This window comes from Chiroxiphia lanceolata, chromosome Z (assembly GCF_009829145.1).
Source record: "Chiroxiphia lanceolata isolate bChiLan1 chromosome Z, bChiLan1.pri, whole genome shotgun sequence".
In the NCBI taxonomy this organism is placed as follows: domain Eukaryota; kingdom Metazoa; phylum Chordata; class Aves; order Passeriformes; family Pipridae; genus Chiroxiphia; species Chiroxiphia lanceolata.
This window is the reverse complement of record NC_045671.1, coordinates 2244168-2263606: the sequence shown is the minus strand read 5'-3', so window position 1 is coordinate 2263606 and position 19439 is coordinate 2244168. Positions and strand designations below refer to the sequence as shown.

The 19439-nt window shown below is 40.8% G+C and overlaps 1 protein-coding gene across 2 annotated transcripts in view; it reads right to left on the bottom strand.

Moving 5' to 3' along the window:
- ST8SIA5 (ST8 alpha-N-acetyl-neuraminide alpha-2,8-sialyltransferase 5) overlaps positions 1–3595 on the bottom strand; it is a 69076-nt gene extending 65481 nt beyond the window's left edge. For both annotated transcript variants that reach the window (XM_032676140.1, XM_032676143.1), the window contains exon 1: positions 3423–3595. The gene's annotated coding sequence lies outside the window, so the exon portion shown is untranslated. The remainder of the gene's footprint in view (positions 1–3422) is intronic.
- Positions 3596–19439: the final 15844 nt, after the last annotated feature.

Genomic DNA, 19439 nt, shown 5'->3' with positions numbered 1-19439 from the left:
TCTATATATGGTTACCTTTACATGAACAAGTGCAAAGGCACTGAAACTGAATGATACTCGCTTTTCAGAACAGAATGTTGCAAGCTTGAAATGTCATACGTTGCATCATTTAATCAAGGATAGACAAAAGCCCCTTACTAGGATGCTGAAAGGTATTTCAGAATTGAAATACTAAAAGTAACATTAAAATGAGCATGATTGAAATATAAGAAAGGTCTTTAACAGAGAAGATAGCAGTTAATAGTTGGGGGACTACTACAGAATATTGACTTCTTGCTGGGATGACATGGAAAATACAGTCCCTCCAACAAAGATGATCACACGCAATTTTTATTTCTAAAATCACTTGTAGGATATTGACAGGAGCAGTAGCAAAACGGAACTGATAACTGAGCACACAGTTCTCACACTGCCAGTAAAAACAGGCCAGCAGCTATTTCCTTCTCAGATCTCAAGTTGGGATATATATAACTGAGTTCACAAACTGGAACTGCTGATTGGCCCAGTCTTAGAGGTCCAAAAAGTGGCACTTTGCTAAAACCACATGAGTAGCTAAGAATGCAAGAATGCTGCCTGTGGTTAAACTTGCCACACAGAAGGGTTCTCTTCTAACTTAAAGGGCAAAGACAGTAGTGTGAGATTTCACTTCAGAGGTTGTACTTCCACTTCTGTTCCTGAAAAAGGGAGGTGGAAGCTCCTCAGTGTTTCTACATCCTCACTTGTAAGCCCAGAGAGACACAGCGAGATTTATTAGTGAGCTCTTTTTTTTTTTTTTTACTAATTAAAGCTAACTTTCCTAACAGAGACTGTATTGACAGTTATAATCAATAAATTTAAATATTTTCTACGTGTCTTAATACCCAAACAGCAAGAATCACACTCCCAAGAGTTTTGTAAGGCAAACGCATCCCAATTCTTTGGAGAATCATTGCAAAGTTAATAAATGAACACTAAGGGTTAGAACTGACGGTGATGAGCAAAGGCAATAAAAAGTAATTTTCTCAGTCTATGACTCTGAGCCCCATTAGAGCAATTCACCTGTCCTGCATCACCTCCTCTGGTACCCTCTTTCCCAGAAATGAACTATTGATTACATCTCCAGTCTGTCACTTTCTGTGACCTAGTAAGCCTCCCACATCCCAATTTAAAAAATAGTTTCCAAGTAAAAGCTGGTCTGAAAAGGAGATAGAGGTAAAATTACCAAACTGATGCTCAGAGAACTCAACAAAAAGGGATTCTAATCTAATCCTATACCAATATTGTCTATAGTACCAAAGCTCCAGACAGGTAAGCTTGAGCTATAAAAGCCACCTGGCAACTTTACTAGAGCTTAAGGTTGTCCCTTTCTTCATGCATGGCCCCCCAGGTGTCATCCAGAGTATCCTATCTTCCCATTTTTCCAAGTTTTCTTTCCCATGCAAATCCTGGAGATCTGAGTCTGCATGTACTCCATCATATTCAGCGTAGTCAGGGATAGATCTGCAGCTAAATTCCCTGGATCTTGGGCAACTGATGTTATATAAATGCAAGTACTGGCTATTCCCATTTTCTTGCTTTTCTTGACAAGACGACACTGCTGTTTTTCAATACTTCAGAAACATACTTGTGCCTGAAATATGAAGTGGACTCCTAAAAATAAGTTATAATTACAGTAAACATAATAACAGCCAAGAACAAAATCACTCTGCAAAGACAGAGATTTAGATTTGCAGGAAACCAACACTGGTGGTCAAAAACACCTGTAATTCTTAAACGCCTTAGTCCAAAATAGTTACGGTCCTTCAAAACTATGATTCATACACATATTGATACGCTTTAGAAATATTAGAGTTATTCTTCAAACAAGTGTAGGTGCTTCTGTACACTGATCTGAACCAAGTTTATTTGGGCCCTGTCCAAAATTTGGATCATCTTTGAGCAAAAAATCGAGTTGTTTGGTTACTGTTAATTTAAAATATTACTCCTAATGAGTCCATCAAATACCCCATTCTGATATACCTGTGGAAAAGTCTTTTGAGAAGGGAGTTAAGTGCACAACCATCCTGGCCTCCTGCCAAACAGTGCTGAGCACAGGACTGGTGTATGGCTGGAGAGTCATTGAGATCTTCAAAACAAAGGTGTGATAGGACATGGGTGCTGCATCATCCCTCCAGAGTGCAATTAATTCCAGCTACTGCAGTCTGTGTTTGTGATAGCTGTTTTTTGCCCATGAAATGAGCTGCATTTTCTCTGTTGGTGTTTGTCTGATCTGGTCTGTCTTTTTTTTTTTTTTTGGAATCTTGGCTTTTATCTGTTTTCTCTCTTCTGTGATGCCTCAGCATCTCTTGAAAACCTGGCATGTAATTAGAGCGTGTAATGCCAGAGAGGTACAGTGCTGCCATCAGCCTCCCCTGGATGTGATGGAAAAATTCATTACTGCTGCCTCTCAGCATACTGGTGGATAGGGGATACTAGATCCTGGATAAGAGATTTACTTGAAACCAGGAAACAAGACCCTAAATCTCTCTCTTCAAGGGCAGAGTCAGTGTTACAATTGTAGGGTCAGATGCCAAGAGAGAGGTTTCTTTTTCTCCCATTCCCACCCACACACAGGATGATGTGCCCTGTTATTTTAGTTTGAGGGGGTCCTGTGTGACCTGCAGCCTCAGAAAACGCCCTGATCACTCATCCCTAAAAGCTCATGCTCGTGCTCGAATGAATGTTCGTTTGATTAACTCGGCAGCATCTGCACAATGCTCAGATACCATTTAGGTAGCACAGGAGAAAACACCCTCCAACCCCACAGAAGTCAAGTTGAGGCAAATCATCTCTGAGTCAGATTTAATAGGACTTAATTTGACTTCTGATTTGTTTACACTTCATCACACAGTCAGTTTCCACTATGATCCCTCTTTATATCCTGCTTCTGCAATCTCACACCATTCTCTTAACATACGAAAATACAATCAGAACTGTTTAAATACTCCAAGATTTTTTGGCGACTCTGTTCCCTGCGGGTGTTAACAGCTTGCTAACAGACCTAAAGGAAGCGATCTAAAGTAAACATGAAGTTCAGCAGCTAACTGCAGGAGATCTTTATCTTTCAATTCCCCCTCCCGTAAAGCGCATGCATCTTACGGATGTGGCATGCCTGTCTCTCAACTCTCTTTTTTTTTCCCATACAAATGTACTTCGAAAAGAAAAATCACCAATTGAAAACTAATTCTTTTGTGTTTGGAGTTGATTCACAGTTTTTAACAAGGCTTTTAGATTAGCGTAGATCACTAGATTCCCTGTAAAGCCTTGCACAAGTGAAAAGAAACGTGCTGAGGAGAGAACAGCACACACCATCTGCAAGGAATCCAGCCAGACCAGGAGAGCAGCAGCAACCAGACGTTCTGCACTCCAATTTGCCCCTTATTTTACTGCGATTGCTTATTTACCTTCTACAAATGCTGAGGCTGCCCTCCTATTCTGCCAGACCGCCCCTTTCTCCCAGTTTCTCCTCCACTGCCACTCAGGGACTCCTGCTTCTCTCGCTCTTTGGATCGCGGGCTGTCCCCCTCTTTCACCTCCCCGAAGCATCCAGATCCAGCCTTCACCTCTGCATCACAGGCAGCTTCCACCAATGCTGGGTTTCAGTTTCCTCCTGATGTCAAGCTTCAGCCCAGCCCACGGCTCTTGCATCATGAGCCGGAAAACCCTCCTATGCTCCAGACTTTTGTGAGGGGTTTTTGCAGGGAAGCAGCAGTTTTATTCACCCTGTAATTTATGCCCAACTTCTTTTGCAGCTTTGCTTTCTCATGTGACAAGAAACAGCTGTTTGTGTTGGGGGAAGCCTTTTTCTTGAGCTAAATCCATGCCTTTCCTGGAAACAGATCTTTCAGTTGCTCCAGTGGCACTGAAATCCCCCGAAGTCAATAAAACTTCTCTAAGGAGCGTTTTTACCATCAAGCTTTATTTTCAAATCTACAAGAAACATTGAGACGGTCTTTAGAGGGGCTTATTTCTCTTAAAATATGAACATGATTCTAAATCTAAAATCCTAAATCGATGCAACTTTTTATAGGTATGAGTGCTGAAATGCAAAAAAAAGAAAAAAAGGAAGCAGACTTATTACTGGCATAAGGTTTAGTTAAATGCTGAATCTACAGGATAATCCTGCAAAGTGGCTCAAGAGTAACTTGGCTCAATCACTGACCTGTTTGGGGCCACTCACGTTGTGTACAGTGGTAACACAAAACAGCTTCAAATTTGCAGAATCTGGAGTATTATCTTAATATCTGAGTGAGGCCAGGACTGCCTGCTACTGTCTGTTTAACACACAGCACAAAGCAGCTTTCTGCTCCTGCTAAAAGCCTCCGGGTAGATCTCCAGTGAGACTGAACAATAACAGCAGATTGCTGATGACTTCTGGAGCAGCGTTCCTGCCTTATCAACTCTCCATCAAATTCTACACCACAAATCACATTTGAAGTTTTAAAGCTGGGTAAATGTGTGAGCTTGATTAGGGACACTCATATAGAAAAGAAGTTACAAGAAGTTGCATTGCAGGACTTCTCCATTTCTGGTGCAATTCTGTACCAGATCTCTGTAATTCTCTCATAACTTAGGAGTTTACTTGGCATTCCCACTTAAAAAGTGCTTTCCCCAAGCTCTGAACAACTCACTCTGTTTAAAATAAACCAGCACTAAATCTAGAGTCTAACTCAGTGAAATTAATGACTTTACCATGTTCCAACTTTCCCATCGGTAGTCTAGAACTCCCAAACCAGATGTATTTGGAGGATTCCCTAGGAGAAATGGGGATAGGAGGGATAAAATATTTCTCTGCCACTCAAGTAGGCCTCTGATGGAGAAGTGTTGGTGGTCATAAGGAGCTCCCAGCACCTCAGTCCTCACAATACACTCAGAGTCCTACAGTTTATGGGAATGTTGCTCAAAATTTCTCATGAAAGAGCTGGCTTTTTATCAGAATTGTTGAATGTTTTGTGAATTAATTTTTTTTAAAATCAGAATTGTGAATGTTTGCTATATATGCTTCTCCCTGTGCTTTTATTTTTTTACAGTGCTCCCACTCACAGAAATATGACTTCACTCTTGATTTACCACCATCACCAGACAACAGTGGGCTGGTAGGAGATGGACAGAAAGGATTATAAGCTCCTCAGGGTGACATTTCTGCATTTTTTTCAGAATTTTGTTTCATCCCACGGAAGAGGCAGTAGAAAGAAAGAGTTGACAATGTTTTCATCTGATCCTGAGGATCAAGCAGAAACGGTAAGTTCAGACTAAGCATCTCAGCAGTGGCTTTTCACAGAGAGTTGTATCTCAGGGAAACAAAGCAGATCAAAAGGCATTGACGTTAAAAATGTTTTAAAAGTGCATGCACACTGAAGAGATCTGGTGCATAAGAGGAGTGACAAGATGAGGTCCTACTGCTATTGTTATCAACACAGCAATGTCCACTGACACCTTTAGAAAACCTTGCTACCTTCTTTTGGTCTGGTTGTGGAGCAGTACCCTGACCACAGAGGAAAAGCATTAAAACACAAATTACAATAAAATTAAAAACTCAGCGCATGGGCACTGCTAATAGAGCACACACTTGCTGTCAAAGCAAGATGATGCTGCCATTTTGCTGCTAATGTCACAAATGACATTCCCATAAATGTTGCCAACTCTACTCTGCTCAACATTTGCGAAGTAAGAGCGAGTATTTTTGTGAGGAACTCAGCAATGACGCTGATGAAACCCAAATCCTTCAGTCAGTGTATGCAGGTGTCAGCAAGGGCCCTGCAGCAGGGCAGATAAACAAAGGAATGGATGCTCCACATACCACTATAACAAGAGGTGATGCCCACAAGTCACTGCTGGGAAGCACAACTCGGATTCCACTTTATAACAGAATCTGCGATATTTGTTTAGCATTCGCTTTGCATGAGTTTGTTCGCATTACTTTGCATTTTCATCTTCCGGGGACAACAGGTATGAAGGAGATAAGGTAAGAAAAGCAAAGGAAGAAGAGAGATGGAAGCACAGCTAGTTTCAGAAGCGTAGTCAACAGTTCAGTATTCCAGCCCTGTCACTTACAGCCGTACTACAACCACGCTGCAAAGCTGGCCTTGATTTCAGCCTTGCCCAAATATGCATTCACAGCTTGCTTTCAGCCACGCTGGTAGACACATCTTCAGGTTGCAAACACCCCTGTTTGGATACCACAATGCAGAAATGCAGTGTAGACATGCCTTCAGTGCAGGGAACCTTGTGAAACCTCAGTTTTTCCGCAAGGGAATTTGTGCAGATAGAAATCACAGAGGTCAAAAGCCTAATAGGATTTTTAAAATGGACTGGACAATGCAAATACCCACAGTTATGATAGAGATATGATCTCTAGAGATAACAATGATGTATTTTAGGAGACATAAAACCCTTCTCCAGCTTTGGAATAGAAGCCAACCATGAAACTGCTTATGATCACAGATGAACTTCCCTGCACAGGTTTCTTATTTCAAAACTGCCAAGTGCCCAAGATTTATGCCTTTTTCCTCAGAAGCCACAAGCAACAGCCTCACTCAGAAACTGCACTGCATGCTGAAATATGATACTGAAACAAATATAACCTCTCCTGCTTTTTGCTATACTCTCTGATTTCACACCTATCCGAAGCATTTCATCACATTCCGCAGAAATTAAGGCCCTGGAGATGTGAAGCTCACAAAGCAGTCCTAGACATGCATGGACAAGCACAGGAGAGCAGGATGACAGGAACTCGGGTTTTGCTAACACTTCTGTGGCATCATGCCCCAAAGAGTGTGCTGAGAAACTTAAACAATAAACAATAAATCCTGAAATGCAATACTTTCCATGCAATCACCTCCAAGGCCAGGAAGGAAGTCCTGAGACCAAGCCAGCTGCACGTCTGCATTGTTGCAGGGGCACAAAAATTGGCTGAGGACCACCTCTGTTTTTCTTTGAAGCTGCCAGTGCTTCAAGAGAGGGAGAGATTCCCTTGCCTGGCGTTTCAGAGTCCTAAGGTTTCCATAAAGGCTGTTGAAATCCAAGCCTCTTCAACACTATAAAAGTGGTTCAAAAAATGAGTGAGAAAATTTTTCATACCTCTTCTCTCTTTCTTGTGAGATTTTTTTCTGAAGTGGGACCTGATCTAATAAGTAGTTTAGAAAATGGAGGAACACTCTATTCCTAGGCACAAACAGAACAGTTAAATATATATTAGAACAATCATGTTTGCCAGAGAAGACAAGAGAAGGAACATTCACAGTCAGAGCTGGAATGTTATTGTACCATATGCTTTCCCACAGTCAAGCACAACAGGGTCCCTGCACAGTCCTTGCCTTACTGTACCCTGTTGTATTTCCAACTGGAAAGACATATGGCAGTGCCTAGGACAGAGAATGTTCCTTTTTTTTTCTTTTTCTTTTTCTTTTTTTTTTCTTTTTCTTTTTCTTTTTTTTTCTTTTTCTTTTTCTTTTTCTTTTTCTTTTTCTTTTTCTTTTTATTTTTCTTTTTCTTTTTCTTTTTTCTTTTTATTTCTCTTTTTATTTCTGTTCCTTTTTTATTTTGCTTCTCTTTTTGTTTTTTATTTCTCTTTTTATTTTTTATTTTTCTCTTTTTTTTTCTCTTTTTCTTTTTCTTTTTCTTCTTCTTCTTTTTTGTTTTCTTCTTCTTCTTCTTTTTCTTTTTTCTTTTTCTTTTTTTTTCTCTGATGTAAATGTTATTTCCCAGCTTTATAGGAACATTTGATTATGACACATGCTCAGGCCAAGGATAAAAAAATGTTCCTGTCTGTTCCCAGTAATGACAAAAACCAGTCCATCGACCTGTTGGAATTACAACCAAATGAAAATTTGAAAGAATGGCTTGGATGCTACTTTGTCTCATGCGTCACTGACAAAATTGCCTCCTCTGCAGGAACCCGATGCCTCACAGTTATAGCAGGGACACTAAAAAGTACAAATTTTGTTTTTTAGCTCTCAGGGTACACTGTGGGAGATAAAAATCATCCTTCTGCTTATAAAATGAAAAACACTGCTTTGTAGAGAACTGACCATGAACAGATATTCAGCACCACCACAGTCGCTTTTACCCTGATTACAGTCAGTTTTACAATACCATTTTTTACTGTGAGAACATTCATCATTATAGCAAACTGCTTATGACTGCTGCTGGGTGAAGGAAGTAGTTATGCTAGAAGATGGCAGTCCCTATAATAATAAGAGACTACACAAAAAGCTCTTATAACTACCCTATCATCAGAAATATGTTAACAGTGGTGTTATTGCAGCAGTAATGCTTTTCGCCCTTTTTCACAGTAGCTTTAAGAGAGGTATGTTGGATCACTTCTGCTTGAAGAGGGCTATACTTCAAAAAATAAAAACAGTTGATTACTACAAGCCTCACCACCCCACACCACCATTGGGTATAAGGGGAAGGTGGTGAAGCTCTGGATTTGCTTCACCAGCCTGGATTGATATGACAATTGTGGAGGGTTGTTCCATCCTCCTTTAGTGAGGATGCCCCTCCTCTGGCCACCCCAAACTGCAGCTTATCCCTGTGCCTCAAAGGGGCACATGTGCCTTGGAAGGCTGTAGCCAGACACTGAGTTTGATTGCCCCAGGCAGCTGATCCAACCGAGCTTTCAAGTGACAGCTCCTACAGCCCAGATTTGAAAGTGCTAGCAGTGTTTTTACCAATGTATCACAGAGTCAATTAGGTTGGATTTTCAAGACCATCAAGTCCAACCAGTGCCTGACCCCCAACTTGTCCCCCAGCCCAGAGCACTGAGTGCCACGTCCAGGCTTTCCTTGGGCACCTCCAGGGATGGGGACTCCACCACCTCCCTGGGCAGCCCCTTCCAATGCCTGACCACCCTTTCCAGGAAGAAATTCCTCCTCATGTCCAATTTAAACCTCCCTTGGTGCAACTGGAGGCCATTTCCTCTTGTCCTGTCCCTTGTTCCCTGGCAGCAGAGCCCGACTACCCCCGGCTCCCTCCTCCTGTCAGGGAGTTGCAGAGCCAGAAGGTCCCCCCTGAGCCTCCTTTTCTCCAGGATGAGCCCCCCCAGCTCCCTCAGCTGCTCCTGCTGCTCCAGACCCTTCCCCAGCTCTGTTCCCTTCCCTGCATATGCTCCAGCCCCTCAGCGTCTTCCCTGGATTGAGGGGCTGTGTCTGCTGGGCCTGGTTCAAGCTGGGAGCTTTCAGTCTTAATCTGTTCATTTCCTGAGTAATAAAGATCCACAGATTCCTCAGATACTCCAAACCCCTGTACCCGAGGGTTCACCGGAGGCTGCTTGTTCCCGATGGAGCACCTTGGAACGTGTTTGCTCCTGCTTGGGCTCTGCTCAGGGTGCACCCACAGCCGCTGCCCGTCGGCCTACACCGTCTCCTTCAATCAGTTTCAGAACACATCCTGCTCATAGATAAACGGATGTGACCTTTCCAGTGCAATTTGGCAGATGTTCTCAATGTACCAAAGTTACCACAAAGCTGAGTGGTAGCTCTTATTTAATTCACTGCAGAAAATCTGCCTGCGTCCTTCCTGAAGCAGAAAAACCCTTAATTCCTTGTGCTTTCCTTTCCTTTTCATTCTGTTTTTTGCAGCCAGAATTGAACAAACACTACAGCTAATCTTTTTTAATCTTTGATAAAATATAACCAGTTCTACATTCATATCACCATATTATAATTTAAAATAATCATACATAATTAGAAAATATATTGTAATAACAAATTGTGACAAAGTAAGGAAGCATTAATTTCATTCATAAGCAGGGACCTTTTGGAAAAGAAATTATGTAATTTTTCAGTAAAGTCTTTCATTAATTTCTCAGTGAAGTCAGATGCCTTATTTATGGGACCAGCCCTAAACGCTAAGCAAATTTGATTGAGTTACCTACTCATTCTTTTGGTTTGGGCAGACAAACTAGTGTGTTTCGCTACCACAAATGGTCACACAAAGCATTTCAGATTCTCACACGATGGTCTTTGCTTAGGTCTCATTTTTACAGCTTTTCAAAAACAGTCGTTTGGGGCCAAACTATTTCCAGTGACAACAGCAACCTCATTGATTTAAGGAGAACAGAATAAAGGCAGCACTGAGACAGCACTTTTGAAAATCATATGTGCTGTTTTTATGTGTTAGTATTAGTTCTGAATACTCTTGCACATCACCCAGTGAAGGAGCAGAAATAATAGGGATAGTCAAGGGTTCAAACCTGCAGGGTGCTTGAGGTTGCAAAGTTAAAAAAACCTGTGGCAACAGATTAGGGAAAGTTCAGTGCCACTCTGGAAAATTCCAAAATCTGGTAGTAAAATTATTCAAAAATTATTATACCATACAACTACAGCTCACTACTTATGGGATTTTCATTTCACACTCCTGAAAATCCAAAAATTTAGGCTTTTTCTGCTCCTTACGAGGTTTACTGGCATCAGTTCCACAGGTTTTCTGACACTGTGTTGGTCAGGTTCCTTTTTGCTGCCGTGAGCACATCCATCACAGGCCTTTATTTGTATAGAAATACTGTAAAGGAGAAGATTCACGGGAATATTTTGAGTATTTTTGAGGTAAATATTTTGAGTATTTTGAGATCCACCACTTCTTGATGAAAAATCTACAGAACCGGTCTCTGTTATTAAGTGAAATCACCAGTTGTAGAGAAACAGCTGCCCCATCAGGTATTTTACAACAGGGAAAGATTTTGTTGTAGAATGGCTTAGTAATAAAGTTGGGAGTTTTTTTCTTCTTGTTACTAGAAATCAGATCAAAATAGACAATCTACTGAAACATGGATAACTTTCTGTCTTCAGAGGAGCTCTCAGAGTAGTTAATGGTAGGTTTAAAGAAATGTAATTGGGAAATAAAATAAATAGGCCGCATATTGATCAAGATCAACTGCAGTGTTTTAACAGTATTAATACCGCAAATGAGAAATTATTTTAATCAATACATTTGATTTACAAACAAGCTAAGTTTTTCGCTCAGGTAGTGTCTTCCTTATCCAGGCAGGGTTCAAATTTGAACTGTTCAGGGGAAAATCCTATGTACAAGCAGTTGAAGGCAGATTTGAGTTCCTCAGATGCCCTTGGAATTCGTGAGATCTCAGGCAGCACTTACATGGAAACTATGGATTAATGATAATGCCATAAAGTCGTAGAATGGTTTGGGTCGGAAGGAACCTCAGAGCTCATCTCATTCCAGCCCCTGCGATGGACAGGGACACTTTCCACTATCCCACGTTGCTCCAAACTCCATCCAGCCTGGCCTTGGACACTTCCAGGGACAGGGCACACCTGAACTAACACACTCCTGAGAAAAGACACATATTATTAGCCTGATGGGCTCTTCGGCTTTCAGGTCAGAGCTGGCCTTCTGCTTGGCTAACCTGGATGACAGCCAGAGAAGGTCCTGCCTGTCTACACAAGTCCCTGTGTAAACAACCATTGGTAACACCCACCCTCTAAACCACTGAATGTTATAGAAATCGGTTTGAACAGACAACGGGACCGTTCGGCTCAGTTACAGGCATGGAAAACCAAGTACTCCATGCACTGCAAAGCAAGGCAAATCTATCTATCTGAGCTGAATAAAAAGCAGAATCTAGACCAAAATGAGTCAGGAAATACATAGGAAAAACAGGAAACACATAGGGAAAGCTTATGCACGTGTATGAGGATCCACTGCAGAACAGGGTAGGTGAAAATGCACAAAAATTCTGAGAGACAATGAAAGTGGGAAATGGCATCTCCTGCCACACAGGTATTAACTAGCATGATTTTTTTTTTTATTGTTCCAGTATATCTTTAATGAAAATGATTCTGGCTCTTTGTACCCTCACTACCCTGGTGGTGCAATACTGGCTGCGGTCTGAACCAACTTCCCCTCATGAAGCCTCAGCTGCACTTTAACAAACCTTCTCTTTTCAAAGTTTTCCAATCCTCCAAAATTGCCAATCTGCTCTTATTTACAGTGCCCTGAGAAGAACAATTCATCGCTTACAAAAAAATCATTTCTGATTCTCACAGGCATATCCTGGCATATGAAAAAAAGACAAAGTCTACGCAGAAGGTGGGTACAAAAATAATGTACCACTTCAATTTCCATCCTGCCCTTAAAGTGTGTGCTTAATGGCACACAGCCCTTTCATTCTTCAGGCACAATTTAGGTGATTATATTGAATGTTTTTTTTACTTGAGATAAAACCAGAAGGGGTTCAGTACAACACTCTCCACACCCACGGCTGAAGGTGGTGCTGTGGACGAGAGAATAAGGACAGTAATTGCTCCAGAAACACAGAAGACTGTGCTTTTAGTGAAAAAAAAATGTGGGAAGAGGAATGGTTAGCATCTGTAAGAAGATTTTTCTAGGTAGTGTATAAGCTGAAAGATACTTTGTGCAAGAGCTGTCACTTTTAAATGGAAAGGAGGTCATATAAAGAATAAAATACCCATGAAGATGGCATGCCAGTAAACACTCTGTGGTTTCTTCAGGCAGCCTGTTAACTTGCAACATTTTCAGCAGTTCTGTAAGGTTTGTTTTCCTGCAGAGACTGGCATAAATTGTAAAAGAATAAAAAGACAGAGGAAAATAAATTTAATTTCAGTTATATGTAGAGGAACATGGCTGAGCACCAGCTGTGCAAAATGGTCCTAAAATTGTGTACTTGCATGCATGTAGACACAAGGAAAAGCTGGTTTTGTCACCAGCCATCAAGTCTTCAGAAAGAACTCTCCTTGCAGACAGAGAACTGTGCACAGAGCTGACATTCAGGCTGCATAAGCAAGTCCCTGCAAGCGCTGCTCAGCTCTTCAGAACAAAACAACAGCACTTTTCCTCTGTTGTGACACAACCAGGTTGTTTAAAGGAAGCTATTTCACATCTACTTTCACAACCTCTGGAAGATATGCTTAAAGAAAAATGAGCCTTCGTGTAGGAAAAGCTTGACAGAGAAGTACCTGGTGAACATTTCCTCTTATTCAGGGAAAAGAGATGAATAGAGCAGCATTTTTCATTCTTGGCCAAGAGAAGAACTTTGGTCAAATAGATTATTTTATCTTGAATACAGGTACTGACCAGGCAGCAAACACATTGGGCTTATGGCCAGCTCAATGTGGAGTTGTGAAGTAAGTGTCTGGACAAAGGAGATCTGGAGCTCTTAGATGTAACTTTTCCTCTGTTATGGTATTCCTTTGAGGAACATGGTGCAGCTACTACCTGCATTTTAATAAAATGAGTAATACCCTTGAGGAAACATGTAATTCTAAACTCCTGTCTGCACATTTATGACCTCTGAAATTGCTGTTTAATAAAAAAAATACAACCCTGCAGGCCAGAATTTCCACATCCCCACATTCTTGCCCTTCTCTGAGTGCTTGCTCTTGCTATTTTATTATCTTAAACATAATTAATTGTATTAAACTTTATCCAGTTGAGCAAAATCCTACAAGTTCTCTGTGGAGCAGAAGCTCTGTGGAAAGTAACAGGACAGCATTTTTCCACACCCAAGGCTGGCAGGGGTTTTAGAAAAGACATTCAATCTGTATGGCTGATAACAGCCAGAGTGTATTATACATAAATATATATACACATACATAGTTCTTTATATATAACAATATGCTTGTTTTGATATTCATCTTTTCTGACCTTCAGTTCTTAGGAAGTATTACTGTATAAATTTTCCCTTAGTTTGGTCCCAGAAGCTGGTGCTTTTCCGTGGAGACATTCACATACTCACTCTGTGCTTGACAATTTAATTACCTAATATTTCTAAGAGACGTTTTCGGATGAAAGTCTGTATTAAAAATGTGAAGTGCTGTTATTACTTCAGTGCCTTCTGTGATAGTGAGTTATTTTTAAAGGGACATGATGTCATCTTTGCGTTTCAACAGGGAACTGATCAGTCATTTAACTGATTTTTAAAGGTAACTAATGAGGGGTTACAGCACCGAGCCTGACTGTCTGCTCCAAGCAAGAAATCAAAACTACACATCCTCAGAGGGAAAACCCAGTGGGGGTGGTCCTTCGAGCAGAGCAGTGAACACCGTGGCTGGCATGGGGCTGTGCCAGGAGAAGTTTAGGTTCGATGTCAAGAAAAGCTTCTTCTCCCAGAGGGTGGTCAGGCACTGAACAGCTCCCCCTGAGAGTGGTCTTGGCCCCAAACCTGCCAAAGCTCAAGGAGCATTTGGACAACACTCTCAGGGACAGGATTTGGACTGGATGATCCTTGTGGGTCCTTTCCAACTCAGGATATTCTGTGATTCCATGTTTGAAAAGAACTAAGCTTTGAATCAGTGTGTTGTGGTAAGACTCATGTTCCTCTTTCCCTGCAGCTGGAAGGGAGAAGACACAGAGCTCCCATCACATTGCAGGACACAATGACTTCATCCCTCTCAGTTTCCTTCACCAGGAGCTGGTCTTTACAGTCTGCTTTTACTCTGAGGAACCCTCCTCTCCTCCTGAGGGACCGAGGGAGGATTAGCACGATGGTTGCACTCGGGGCTCTCCTGCATCTCCACATCTGTGCAACTCCCAACTTGTGCAGTAACATGAGCTCCCAGCCATGGGAGAACGAGTGAACCCAGGGCACTGCCATCCCTGAGGTGGGGGTGCCACTACCTCCCTGTGCCCTCCATCCCCTCCTGGTACCCTGGGATCCCAGGAAGACAACGGCACGAGGTAGCGCTGGTGTTCCTGAACGCATCCCTTTCTGCCCACCTGTGGGACTCAAGCACTCCCTGAGCTTATTTATTTGTTTTTACCCCTCCTACCCTCATTTTATTTCATCAGAAGGGTCCCAGGGAGGGTATTGCTGGTTCTCTCTCTCCTCCTTTTGCAGGTATGGGGAGTGCTCCTGGTCAGCTTTGCCCACAAATGTGTGCCATGAATTCAAGGGTAAGGTTTGGGGTTAAACCCTGATCATCAGTGTTTAGAATAAGAGATAAAAGCACTGCTTCTGATGAAGCAAAGGCTACGTGTATGTGTGTGCGTGTGTTTATTATATAGTGCTGCAAAGCACTCACCTTGAGGAAGAATCGCAGCATCACAGAATCAATGAGCTTGGAAAAAACCTCCTAGATCCACAGTCTGACCTGGATCAGATCAGCATTTTCTCAGGGAAATCAATAAGCTAGAAACACTGCAGAGTAGTTCTTTTAGTTTTCTTTTCATTTATTTTTCCCCTTAGCAAGCCTGCCCTGTTATTTTTGAACAGGTTGCCCAAAGAGAAGCTGTGGCTGCCCCATCCCTGGAAGTGTCCAAGACCAGGTTGGACAGGGCTTGGAGCAACCTGGTCTAGTGGAAGGTGTCCCTACCCATGGCAGGAAGTTGGAACAAAATGATCTTTAAGGTCTCTTCCAGCCCAAACCATTTTGTGATTCTATTATTTTAAATCACTGTGCTTCTGGTAACATTTCATCTGGTTTGCATCTTGTTTTATTGTAGTGAATCAGTGATAAACAGATGCTTGTACATATTTGCATTTCTTGATAATTAATGCTATCAAAACATTTTCCTTTTCTTTCTTCTTCTTTTTTTTTTTTTAAATTCTTGTAATCTTTTGTTGTATTAATATTATTTTTTACTGAAATAGACATTCTAGTCACCAACATCAGCTTCCATAAGAGTTTTTTTTTTTCTTTGGTTTTCAGAATATTTATTTCTGAGGTGAAGCATGCACTTCAATACAACAACAAATTTAACATCTTTAAGAGAAAGAGATGCCCTGCAGAAGAGGAAGGAGCCTACTCTGGAGGCATTTTTGGGAGCCAGGGACAGACATCACTGCACTATGGGCTACCCAAATAATGTAATGCACAAGTTAAAAGGAGCAAGGTCATTTTCTGCCTGTACTGGCCGTGAAACTTTTCTTGGCAAAAGTGAGGTTCTGTTTGCAATAAAGGGGTGATGTTTCTCCCCCTTCTACAAATATTGGTTTGAGCTCACTCATTCTGGCTTGCTGGAGCACATGGACAACCTTAACTCCCCTGCAGAAAGCATCTTATAGCAAGATACCTGTGATCTGGTTGCTGCCTGTCACAGCAGAAGAGAAATTCTGTAACAGCTCTTTAATGAAAAACACTTAAAATGAAAGTTGCTGTTAATTTTTAACCTAACTTCGTGGTTTCTGTTGTATTTATGACCAAAAAAACTGTGACACCAGTGCCTTTCTCACAGAGCAGCAAGGTCTGTTTTGGCATTTGTGTAGATGAAGTGGTAAATAAAATATTTTTAAGTAGATAGCATTTATTAACACATAATCCTGAAGTTCCTGACAGAAGGTCTGGTAGAACATTACTATTACCACAGGAGAACACCCAAGCCTGTTGGAGTAACATGTCCACGACCTTTACATTTAGAATTAGTATAAATGGACACCTGTAGGAGGCTTAAAATATGAGCAAGAAACAAACTGCTGTGGTCATCTCTGCTCCTTTGTCCCAAAATAAAAGAATAGTGTAGCCTGTGTGTATAAGTGATTTGGAAACTTGGAGACAACGGGAAAAACACAGGTTTCACTTCAAAATGTGGCATCTGTGCAGGTTAAAAGTCAATCAGAAGTGAATTTCACTTATACCATTAAGAAAGTGTACAATTAGCTAAAACAAAGAGCAGGTAGGTATATTTCTCAACACCTAAGCATTTATTTTCATTGTGAAATAACTGTATACAGCAAGTTCTGGCATTATAGTTAATTGTAGTATTAATTGTAAGTATTGGTTTTAATTGTTTTAGCACAGCACAGTTTTTAAAAGTGGGAAAATTATAAAAGTAGAAAAGAATGGCAGAGGTCCTGTTTTCTCTAAATGGAAAAGCAAGAGATCAAAGAAATATTTCAAGGTCTCAGATGATGTATGTAAATGCTGTGTGAATGAGACACCCTAGAATTTTCTAGAAAAGAAATATCACTGTTTCCTTATTAAGCTGAAGCATAACTCAAAGGATCAAATTCAGAAATGAAGTACCTTCATGTGGGATGGGTCACTGATGAAAGCATAAGCACACACTAAAAATTGTCTTGTTTGTACTAAATTTTCTTTATCAGCAAGAGAAGGCAAGTGGGCTGGTTGATTTGTGCAGAGTTTGAAGTAGGAAAAAATTGTAAAAGTGAGAGAGAGTAGGAAAATAATACATTTTGGGGTGAAGAGGGCAGGCTGCTGCTTAGATATTTCTCATCTCTAAAAAGAGCTTGGCTACTTTAATAAGAAATGTTCATTTTTTTAATGAGAACCAATTTTTGAGAAAATATATAATGCAAAAGTTGAATCTGAAGTTAGTATGAGAATATGCAGTAATACATATATCAGCAGTGTATCTGTTCTTTAAAAAAAAAACCTGTTTTGTTCCTTACATATAAGTATATGTTTAGCTGGGCTGGGTTGTTTGGGTTTTTGGTTTTGTTTTTTTTTTTTTTTTAATTAAGATCTTATCCTTGTGTGAAGACAGGTTCCCTGTGTTCAGATGCGCCCATTAGCACCCAGGCTGTGTTGGAAACTTCTGTTGGTGTAGCAGTAAAAATGCATTTCATTTTATTTCTATGATATTTGCAACTCCAGTGCAGACTAGGAACACATTTAGGTGTTTCTTGAGGTCTATTCTTCTTCACCTGAACAAGTATGAACTACTGATGTAGCATGTGATTTTTGTGTTTGCTTGTTTACTCTTCCCTATTATTTTTCCTTCCAGTTCTATCCTTCTCCCTGTTCCTGTGAAGCACTTCCTGCATTAAAAGGGATTTACAAGAATAGCCACTCCTGTGATTTACAGGTGACTCATTACAGACTGAGGCAGGCTGAGATTAGTGACATCTCACCTGCCTTTGCTAAGGTGTCATGTGCTTAACAGACAATCACCAGCACCTCTGGGGGTCAAGATTTCTATGGGGTTGGTTTTCTTTCTTTTCTGCAAGTGAAGGAGGGGAATTATTCTTAGCCAGAGATAGAATAATTATGGAAACAAGAACTGTTTCTTTCTGTGATATAATCTGCAAGAGGAGCTCTAAAAATTTTGCACTTGTCTAATCAAAGTCTTTAAAGAGGTTTAAGAGGCCTTAAATTGGCCGAGCCTGAGCTGGGCCACCACTAGAGATCTTGTATTGGCTATGAAAGGAGAAGAGCCAGGCTTTTCTGGAAGCCAGAAACATTTGGAAGGGGTGAGCTGTTCTGTCTCCATAGGTGGATTCTTCACTACCGTGGTAGTCAACATTTTGTGGTACGAAATCAGAGCTGTGTTTTAAGTCATGCCTCCACTCCTCATACTTACACAAACATGCCAAAAATGTGGCCAGATATTTGTAATACTAAGCTTAAAGGTATGAACAACTTCGTTTCCTCTTTAGATTGTGAATTCAGTAAAGGTTTAAAATTTCACATCGACATCTCTACGCTTTTAAAGGAAGCAATAGCTGATCTTCCGAAGCTTTTTCCTCCCACTTCCAGGTGAATTTCATAGCAGACCAGACCAAATCAACCTTGTCATACTATGTGCTTCAGCCACAGCTGAAGAAACCTGATTCACAGACACACAGAAAGAAGAGCGAGAATCGAGTCTACGTAAGATTTTGTTTGTATCTTTCTTCTCTTCCTTTCGTTTTCTTTAAAATCTGGAGACAGAAAAAGGGTTTTCTCAAAGCCTTGCATTTTGCCAGATTTTTTTTTTAAGCTGACGGTTGAATCAAGCTGGGCACTGCAGAAGAGAAGCTCCCAGTTTTCAGAGTGCAATCTGGGCAATTTGGGAGTAGGGCTTTTAAGTGAGACCCAGTGACCGTTTGTCCTGATTCTCACTATAGAGAAAGATGCTTTTGGAAACCTTCTTAGCAGTAACCTTAATTTTTAGTGGATTTCTTACAGAAAGCCACTGTGATGGGTTGTGTCTCATTACTATCACCTCTGCTTTTGATGTCTACAACTGCAAATTTAGTAAGTTTCAAAGTGATTTGGAGCATTACTCTGCAAGTGTCTTACAGTGATATTGTGCTACGACTGCTATCTTAAGGTGTTGGTTTTGAATAAGGATTAATTACAAGCAAAGCAGAATTTTAGGTCCTAAGAACTTTGGAAATTGAAATATTGAAGCCTTCCTGGGGCTTTCCCTTGAAGTACATTAAGCATTGGCACTTAAGGTAATAAGTAACAGAGCAGATATAGTTGCCCGACCAATGCAACTTTTAAAATCAACAAATTATGAAAAATTATTATTAAAATAATAATAATAATTATAATAATTATTATTATTTTCTCCTCTTACATGGCAATTTCTATGCATTGCAAAGTCTCAGACAGCGACTTGGCCTTCCTCAAACAATATAGGGGTTGTTTGGGTTTTCTTATTAACTTAATTTTGACTCCCTTGGACACTTCAGTTTCTTCTCTGAAGTCACAGCAGCTCTCTGTGTCACTGATGGTGCCTTTGCTGTGGTTGACTGTTTCAATTAGAAACTGCTTTTC